The sequence below is a fragment of the Trachypithecus francoisi genome, unplaced genomic scaffold (genome assembly GCF_009764315.1).
Source record: "Trachypithecus francoisi isolate TF-2019V2 unplaced genomic scaffold, Tfra_2.0 Lachesis_group17, whole genome shotgun sequence".
Classification (NCBI taxonomy): domain Eukaryota; kingdom Metazoa; phylum Chordata; class Mammalia; order Primates; family Cercopithecidae; genus Trachypithecus; species Trachypithecus francoisi.
Genome location: NW_022681462.1, coordinates 60,043,658 through 60,052,360, shown reverse-complemented (window position 1 = coordinate 60,052,360; position 8,703 = coordinate 60,043,658). Strand labels below are relative to the sequence as shown.

The 8,703-nt window shown below is 43.6% G+C and overlaps 1 non-coding gene across 1 annotated transcript; it reads left to right on the top strand.

Annotated features, from left to right (window-relative positions):
• Positions 1-7,876: 7,876 nt before the first annotated feature.
• Positions 7,877-8,091, top strand: LOC117063195. Its single transcript, XR_004428796.1, has one exon. It is a non-coding gene; the product is annotated as a small nucleolar RNA U3 (small nucleolar RNA).
• The last annotated feature ends 612 nt before the right edge of the window (positions 8,092-8,703 follow it).

Sequence of the window (8,703 nt, the reverse complement as noted above, 5' to 3'; positions counted from 1 at the left end):
CCTTGCTGTAGTCCATGAAGCTTCTGTATTAGAGTTACTTGGAAGGAAGAGGCTTGTTTAAAATGCAGATTTTGGCTGGGTGCGGTGGCTCACACCTGTAATCCCAGCACTTTGGGAGGCTGAGGCAGGTGGATCACCTGAGGTCAGGAGTCTGAGACTGGCCTGGCCAATATGGTGAAACCCCATCTCTGCTAAAAATACAAAAATTAGCTGGGTGTGGTGGTGTGAACCTGTAGCCCCAGCTACTCAGGAGGCTGAGACAGGAGAATTGCTTGAACCCGGGAGGCAGAGGGTTTCAGTGAGCCAAGATCATACCACTGCACTCCAGCCTGGGGGACAGAGAGAGACTCTGTCTCAAAAAAAAAAAAAAAAAAAAAAAAGCCTATTTCTTGGCCCTACAGCAAGCCAATGTAATCAGAATCTCTGAGGGGTGGGCTCTACTGAATTTGAGACCCACTGCAAATGAGGAGGCCACACAGGAAGGACCTTGGGGGTTCCTGGAAACTAAATCAACCTACTTTACATTCTAAAGTCTCTGGTTTATTGCAGACCAGCTCTCCCCCAGGCTGAGAGCCAGATACTGGGAGCTTGTGGTAGGGGTGGTGTGAGAGAGAGGTTCCCCGTGGCCACCTGTTCTCCTCCTGCCCAGCCCCCACCTGCACACACACAGGTGCATACACACATCCACATGCACGCACTACTCTCTCAGGGGGTCTGCTGGGAGACTGACAGACTCTCAGAAAAGCCTGTTCCAACCCTGGCTTCATGGGGCCTGGTGAGCTCCTGATCTTCTCTCACAGGCCCTTATTGGGGAGGAAAGATTTCTCTCCCTCACCCATCACCAGGTTTATGGCTGAGGCACCCATAGTAAAAGACAGATTAACAAGAAAAAAGCATACACATTTATTTAATATCTAGGTTTGACATGACACGGGAGCCTTCAGAAAGGAAGACCTAAAGAAACAGGAAAACCTGTGTGTTTTTATGCTAAGGTTTGATAAAGAGTGAACAGTCTTGCAGACGTGGACAAAGCGGGTAATACACTATTACTATTCCAATGATAATAAACTGGCGGGAACTTAGCAAGGCCTGTTCGAAATCTTCTCTGTGTCCCTGAGATAAGAACATTCTTTTCTTGTTGGTATAGAATGGGCATCTCATGCAAGGGTCTTATCACCTACTTCAAAACAAGATCAAGGAATTTTTTTATGGCCTGCTTTAGGAGGAAGAGGGTCAGAGAGACCTTCTTGTTTCTGCTGCTTCCTCCAATGCCAAAGTGCCATATTTGGGATAGTCTGTTCTGAACCCCATCATCCTGCTGCATGAACCCTGCATGACCTAAGTCTCCTGCCTCAGAGAGACTTTTCTTTTCTCTAAATCAGTGTTTTGAAATCTTTTTTAACCCTTGCCCCACTTTGGTGAACACAAAAGTCTATCTCTGAGATTTTAATATGCCATTTGCTCCTCTCTTCATATCTTCCCCAGATATCCTGCAGTTTGTGTTACAAATATAAAGTTTTCTCCTTATTTTCCAAATATAAAATTATATGCACACAATACTTGAAAGAGTATAAAGGTAGAGTGTATTGCTAGAAAGAAAGTCGTACTGATAGACTCTAGCATGAGCCTGCATCAGAATCACCTCCAGACTTCTTAAAATACAGATTGCTGGGCCCTACCTCCGGAGTTTCTCATTCTGGAGGTCTGGGATGCTTGGGGGAACCACATTTTGAAAATCGCTGCTCTAGAATGATGATACACACTCCCTCCCTAGGGCCAGAAGAAAGGCCAAGCCTTTGACACAACAGACACCAGATCATCTCATGGGGCTCCCTTCTCTCTCCGTGCTCCCTCCCTCTACAGAGTGGGAGCACCTACCTGGGTCTCAGTAACACTGAGGGCCTCTCCTGGGTGAATGTCTGCATTGTTATGCAGACCAAGTCTCTATGTTGGCAAATACTTCACTCACTCCAGGGAGAAAGGAAAGAAGGAGGTGAGAAATGAAGAACGCTTTCTTGCCAGAGTAATATTGAACACGTGTTTTCAAACTCCACATCCTGAAGGCTTAGGATATGTACATGGTGTGTGTGTGTGTGTGTGTGTGTGTGTGTATGTGAATGCGCACATGAGACACACACATATATGATTTTTTGTTCCTTAGATTTCTGGGCACCATGTGCAGTAACCAAAGCAGAGCATTCATCCTGTAAATCTGAACAGCATTAATGAAGAATGTAGGTCTCCTATTCCAGCCGGGACTCAGAGCGGAACAATGGTATAGCTTGTGTATTTATTTAGGCCTTGGCATCTCAGCAATGAAAAAGTTCGTGGAATAAATGAGCAAAAGATGGAGAACTTTTCTGCTCTGTGTTTATAGGTTTTGGCTGTTCCCAAACCATCCATCGTGAGCTCTCACCGTAAAGCAGACGAGCAGCCATTTGACAGGCGCATCTTGAAAGTTTTACACTATTTATTTTTTCCTCTGGGAAACAATCTAGGTCTCTGCCACTGAGGCTGTCAGGCAGTAATGGAGTGCCTGAGCTCATTCAATTGTTTATGAGGCTTTCTCTGAAATCCTTAGCCCTTTCCTACGGATGGGAAAAGCAATGAAAAATCTCTTAGCAACAACCAAGCAGGGCTCATCTGTCCTCCCTGTCCTGATGCTGCCCCCTGTTTGCTATTTATCACTAAATGGGGATAGTGATAAATGGCTCAGCTGGTCCCTTTTTACCTGGGGCTGGAGCATTACACTCAGTTCGAAAAAGGAACTTTAAGAGGAGAATGACCCATATGGTGAAGAACTTTAAATTATGCCTTACAAAGAAAGACAGAGGGAACTTGGAAGGCGTAATCTAGAGGTGGACACTACCCCTTGTCATCAAATATCCAAAGAGCTGTTAGGTAGAAGCACCTTGAACTTGCTTCCTGTGGCTCTTAAGGGAAGTCCTATGATGTTCAGGATTTGCCAGGCAAATGTTAGCAGAGGCATTAATGTTAGCAGAGATTCTTTTCTTCCTCTCTCTCTAGGCAATCTCATTTCTTCCTATGGCTTTAAATAACATCTTTAGGCTGATGACTCTCAAGTGTATATGCCTAGCCCAGATCACTTTTCTAAAATGAGAGCTTGGGTATTCAGCTGCCTACTCACGTCTCCACTTGCTGTCTCCCTGACATCTCCAACTTCATATGTGTAAAAGTGAACCCTTGATCTGGACCCCCTAACCCAAATCTTATCCTCCCACCATTTTCCCCATCTCAGTAAATGGCACCAGCCTCCACCCAGTTGTCAAGTCAGGAATCTGGGTGTCATTCCTGGCATTTCCTTCTCATTCACACCTCACATCCAATCCATCACCAAGTTCTGTTTATTCCACCTCCAAAATATTCATTGAGCTCCTCTATTCCTCTCCACCGTCATATCCACCACCCTCATTGAAGCTGCCATCATCTCTCATGGGACTATTACAAATGCCCTCTAACTACTCTTCCTGCTTCCATGTTACCTGCCATCCTCCCACCCAACAGCCAAGGAGACACCTGAAAACTCAACATCTGACCATGTCATTCCCCTGCTTAAAACCCTTCAGTGGGCTGGGCATGGTGGCTCATATCTGTAATCCAGCACTTTGGAAGGCTGAGATGGGAGGATCATTTGAGTCCAGGAGCTCAAGACCAGCCTGGGCAACAAAGTGAGACTTCGTCTCTACAAAAAATTTAAAAACAAAAATTCCTTCAATGGTGCCTGTTGCAGTTAGATAAAGTCCAGGCTCCTTCTGAGATGCACAGGGTCCTGCATAATCTCTCTCCCCTCATCTGGTACCACCCTCCTCACTGCTCTACACTGGAGCCACACTGGCCTTTTCAGCTCCTCAAAGGTACCAAGTTCCTTCCTGACACCTCTGCCTTGATTTGCCATCCCCCAGCACCCCCTCCCCTCAGTCTTTTAGTTCTCATCTCACATGCCACCTTTCCAAAGAAGCCATCAATTTTAGTTATCTTTTGCTGCAAAACAAACCATCCCAAAACGTAGTGGTTTAAAACAACAACCATCTTATTTCTTGTAATTCTGTGAGTTGCCTGGGGCTTAGCGGGATGGTTCTTCTGCTGGTCTTGCTTGTCAGGTGTTCACGGTGAGATGGCACCTGGGGCAGAAACATTCAAGATGGCTCCACTCACATGTCTGCCATCATGGCAGGAACATCTCACCTGGGATACTGGGATAGCTGGGCCTCTCTGTGTCACCACAGGGCTCACTCTCCCAGTGGCTTCTTCAAATGATCTCTCCAGCAAGATGACCACACTGATTTTGGGCTGGAATTATCCCAATAAAAGCTTTGTTAGAATAGAGAGCTGTGAATATTGGATATGTATATTTGTTAGTGTGAATAAATGGTTCCCAGGAGTGATGGTGTCGTATACTGAAAAAGAACAGGACTTTGGAGTCCAAAGTTCAAATCCCATCTCTACCATGTATGATTCTTGCTTATTCATTAAGGCTACTTTGGTTACTAACAATAGAAATGAATTCTGGCAAACTTAAGCCAAAAAGGGAGAATTTATTAGAATGTATTAGTCAGGGTTCTTCAGAAAAACAGAATCCATAGGATGGAGATATATATAAATAGATATATAGATATAGGTAGGTAGGTAGGTAGGTAGATAGATAGATAGATAGAGAAAGAGAGAGAGATTTACCGGGAGGGATTGGCTCACACAGTTATGAAGGCTGAGGAATCTCACGATCTGCCATCTGTAAGCTGGAGGCCCAAGAAAGCCAGTGGTGCAATTCTAGTCCAAACCTCAAAGCTGGAATACTAGGGAGTGGGGGGTGGGAGGTGAAGGGGATGGATAGGATATAAGATCTGGTTTCAGTCAGAAGGTCCAAGAACCAGGAGCACAGATACCCAAGAGCAGGCAAACCTAGATGTCTCAGCTCAGACAGCAAGAAAATATGCCTGTCCCTGCTTTTTTATTCCATTCAGGCCCTCAGCAGATTTGATTGTGCCTACCTGCATTGGTGAGGGCGATCTTTCTTAGTCTGCCAATTCAAATGCTAATCTCTTCTGGAAACACTCTCACAGACACAGCCAGAAATAATGTTTTACCAGCTATCTCATAGCCCAGTCAAGTTAACACATAAAACCAACTATTACAGATCACATGGAAGGGTTGACAACCATGCCTCAGCAGTAGGAGTCAGCAGCTTTTTTTCCAGAGTGTTGCTACTAACCTTTCTCAAATCAATGATTTCTTTGTGTCTCTCTTTCATTCTTTAAAGTCCTTTTTTTTTTTTTGAGATGGAGTTTTGCTCTTGTTGCCGAGGCTGAAGTGCAATGGAACAATCTGAGCTCACCGCAACATTCGTCTCCTGGGTTCAAGTGATTCTCCTGCCTTAGCCTCCTGAGTAGCTGAGATTACAGCTGGGATTACAGGCATGCACCACTACGCCTGCCTAATTGTGTATTTTTAGTAGAGATGGGGTTTCACCATGTTGGTCAGGCTGGTCTTGAACTCCTGACCTCAGGTGATCCACCCTCTTCGACCTCCCAAAATGCTGGGATTACAGGCGTGAGCCACTGTGCCCGGCTTCTAGTTTTAAGTCTTACACATTCGTCTGTCTCAAGACTGACCCAGCTTGGTTCAAGTATCAAATTCCTTGGTCGGGCCAGGTGCAGTGGCTCACACCTGTAATCCCAGCACTTTGGGAGGCTGAAGCGGGTGGATCGCCTGAGGCCAGGAGTTCAAGACCAGCCTGGCCAACATGATGAAACCCTGTCTCTACTAAAAATACAAACATTAGCCAGGCGTGGTGGCAGGTGCCTATAATCCCAACTACTCGGGGGGCTGAGGCAGGAGAATCACTTGAACCCAAAAGGTGGAGGTTGCAGTGAGCCAAGATTTTGCCACTGCACTCCAGCCTGAGCAAGAAGAACAAAACTTCGCCTCAAAAAAAAAAAAAAAAAATTCCTTCGCTGGCCAACCAGCTAAGGCTGCAGGATACAGTTACATGGTACAGGGTAGGCTGCCGGGGCGCCGGAGGATGGGGTACACAGTTGGGAAAGGGAAGTCAGCGTGAGGCAGGTGACAAACCCAAGATGGGTCAACTATACTAGGTCAAGTTACTGGTAAGCCTCAGTTTTCTTACATATAAGGTAGGATAACCTACTTCTTAAGTTACTGTAAGGATTAATCAAAATCATGTCAAAAAGTGCCTGACACATAGTAAACACTAAGTTTACGGTTAAGTGTTGTTATTTTTAAAAAATAGTGTATCTTATTTATTTTATATTTTTTAAAGAGATGGGGTCTTGTTGGGTTGCCTGGGCTGGTCTCAAACTCTTGGACTCAAGCGATCCTCCCACCTCAGCTTCCCAAAGTCCCGGGAAAAATAATTTTAATACTGGTGAAGGACTGAATGAACTAGTAATAGCTTCAAAACATCATCATAATCTTAAAGAAAGATTCTGGGCTCACTTTATCCTTGTCTTGATCCAGCCATGGAATCAGCCATTTCTCCAAGGAGCTCTCATTCCTTTTATGAAAAATGGTATTCAAAAGCCAAGACCTGGTCCCTAGATGTGCTCACTGCTATTAGCATGTCACTGTTTATAGGTGTTCTCAGGGGACAGAGCTGGGGAACACACATGTGCACACACACATTTATATCTACATTTATTTCTATCTCACTGCATATGGGAAATCATGAGTTCACACCCGTAGCCCCAATTCCAGTTAAACACCCCAGGTTTTATTCTAGTTTTCTCCTTTACCATATTTGTCAGTTTCTTGATTTTAATGGCTGTGTTTTGGTTGTAAAGGAGAATGTCCTTATTTGGAAAAAATATACACTAAAGTATTTACCCAGTGAGGGGTATGAAGTCAGCAATTTACTCTCAAATAATTCAGGAAAAAAAAAGTTATTTGAACCATATTTGCAACTTTTCTGTAAGGTTCAGATTTTTCAAAATAGAATTTATTAAAAACAAACAAAATCCTGAAACAAATAACCTCATACATGTGTCACTTCGTTACCTGGGCAGGTAAATTACTAGAAGGAGAAATGCTTCATCAAAAGACCTGTCCATTTGTAGTTTTGTTTTGTTTCTGGAGACAGGGTCTTTCTCTGTTGCCCAGGCTGGAATGCAGTGGCACAATCATGGCTCACTTCTTCCTCAAACTCTCAAGAGATCCTCCTTCCTCAGTCTCCCAAATAGCTGGGACCACAGGCATGCATCATCATGCTCAGCTAATTTTTAAATTTTTTGTAGAGATGGGGGTCTCTCTATGTTGCGCAGACTGGTCTCAAACTCCTGGGCTCAAGATATCCTCTGGTTTTGGTCTCCCAAAGTGCAGAGATTAGGCCAGGCAGGTGGTTCAAGGGTATAATTCCAGCATTTTGGGAGGTTGTAGTGGGCAGATCACTTGAAGCCAGGAGTTCAAAACCCGTCTGGCCAATATGGTGAAACCCTGTCTCTATTAAAAATATAAAAAAGCCAGGCACAGTGGCATGTGCCTGTAATCCCAGTTACTTGGGAGGCTGAGGCACGAGAATAGCTTGAACCTGGGAGGGGAGGTTGCAGTGAGCCGAGATCTCACTACTGCACTCGAGCCTGGGTGACAAAGCAAGATTCTATCAAAAAAAAAAAAAAAAAAAAAAAAACCCCACGAAAGAAAGAAAGAAAAATATAAAGTTCTAGGATTACAAGTGTGAGCCATCTTGCCTGGCCCGTTTATAATGTTAATGGCTGTTGCCCAAATTGCCCTCCACAGTGATTTTACAATTTACATAACTCCCCACCTGGAGTGAACGAGAAGCCTTACTCTCCCCAACATGATGTTTTATAAGACTTTAATTTTTAAAAAAACACTTCAGTTGAAGACTTTACTTTCAGGGATCATTTCTATAGAAGTTCTAGAAGAAACTAGAGAAGTTTCTCTGCGCAGGTAGAGCACCGGAAACCACCAGGAGGAGGCATGTTCTCTCCTGAACGTGAAGCTGGTCTTGGTGTTACTTTGCAATTGCCATTTGGCATTGATGGGTGTTCATTTCCCTCCAGCAAAGTAAGATGGAGAAGATGCAGCCTGAGTGGTCTGCCTTCCTAAAAAAAAAAAAAAGAAAAGAAAAGAAAAAATTTGTTGGTGAAAGCTGCTTTCTTGTGTAGTTTTAATTTGCATTTCTCTTACTGTGAGTGAGTTTGAGCACCTTTTCAGAGACTTAAAACTGGTTGTATTTTTCTTTCCTTGAGTGATTGGTGCACAGTCTTTACCCATCTTTTTATTGGCTTATTGTTCTTTTATTCTTGTTATTATCATGATCATTGTTGATTTAGAACCTCTAAATGTGATGGCATTTAGCCCTATATGAGTCGTAAATATTTTACCCAATTTGTCACTTGTCTATTGACTTTTTTGAAGATAGTTTGCCACGCAGCTAGTCTTTGTTATGTAATCACATGTACCACTGTTTTATAGCTTTCTGGGTTGTTTTACACCAACAAAAGATAATTAAAAATCATTTTCTTATGGTTTCTTCTAGTATGTGCTTTTAAATTTTGTTTATTTTTACATTTAGATACTGGACACATTTGAAACGTATACTAATCTAACTTCATTTTTTTCCCAGAGGGCAACCCCATATATTGAATCATTCCTCTTTCCTTCCTGGTTTGAAATGCTGCCTTTCCTGCACATTACATTCCTATA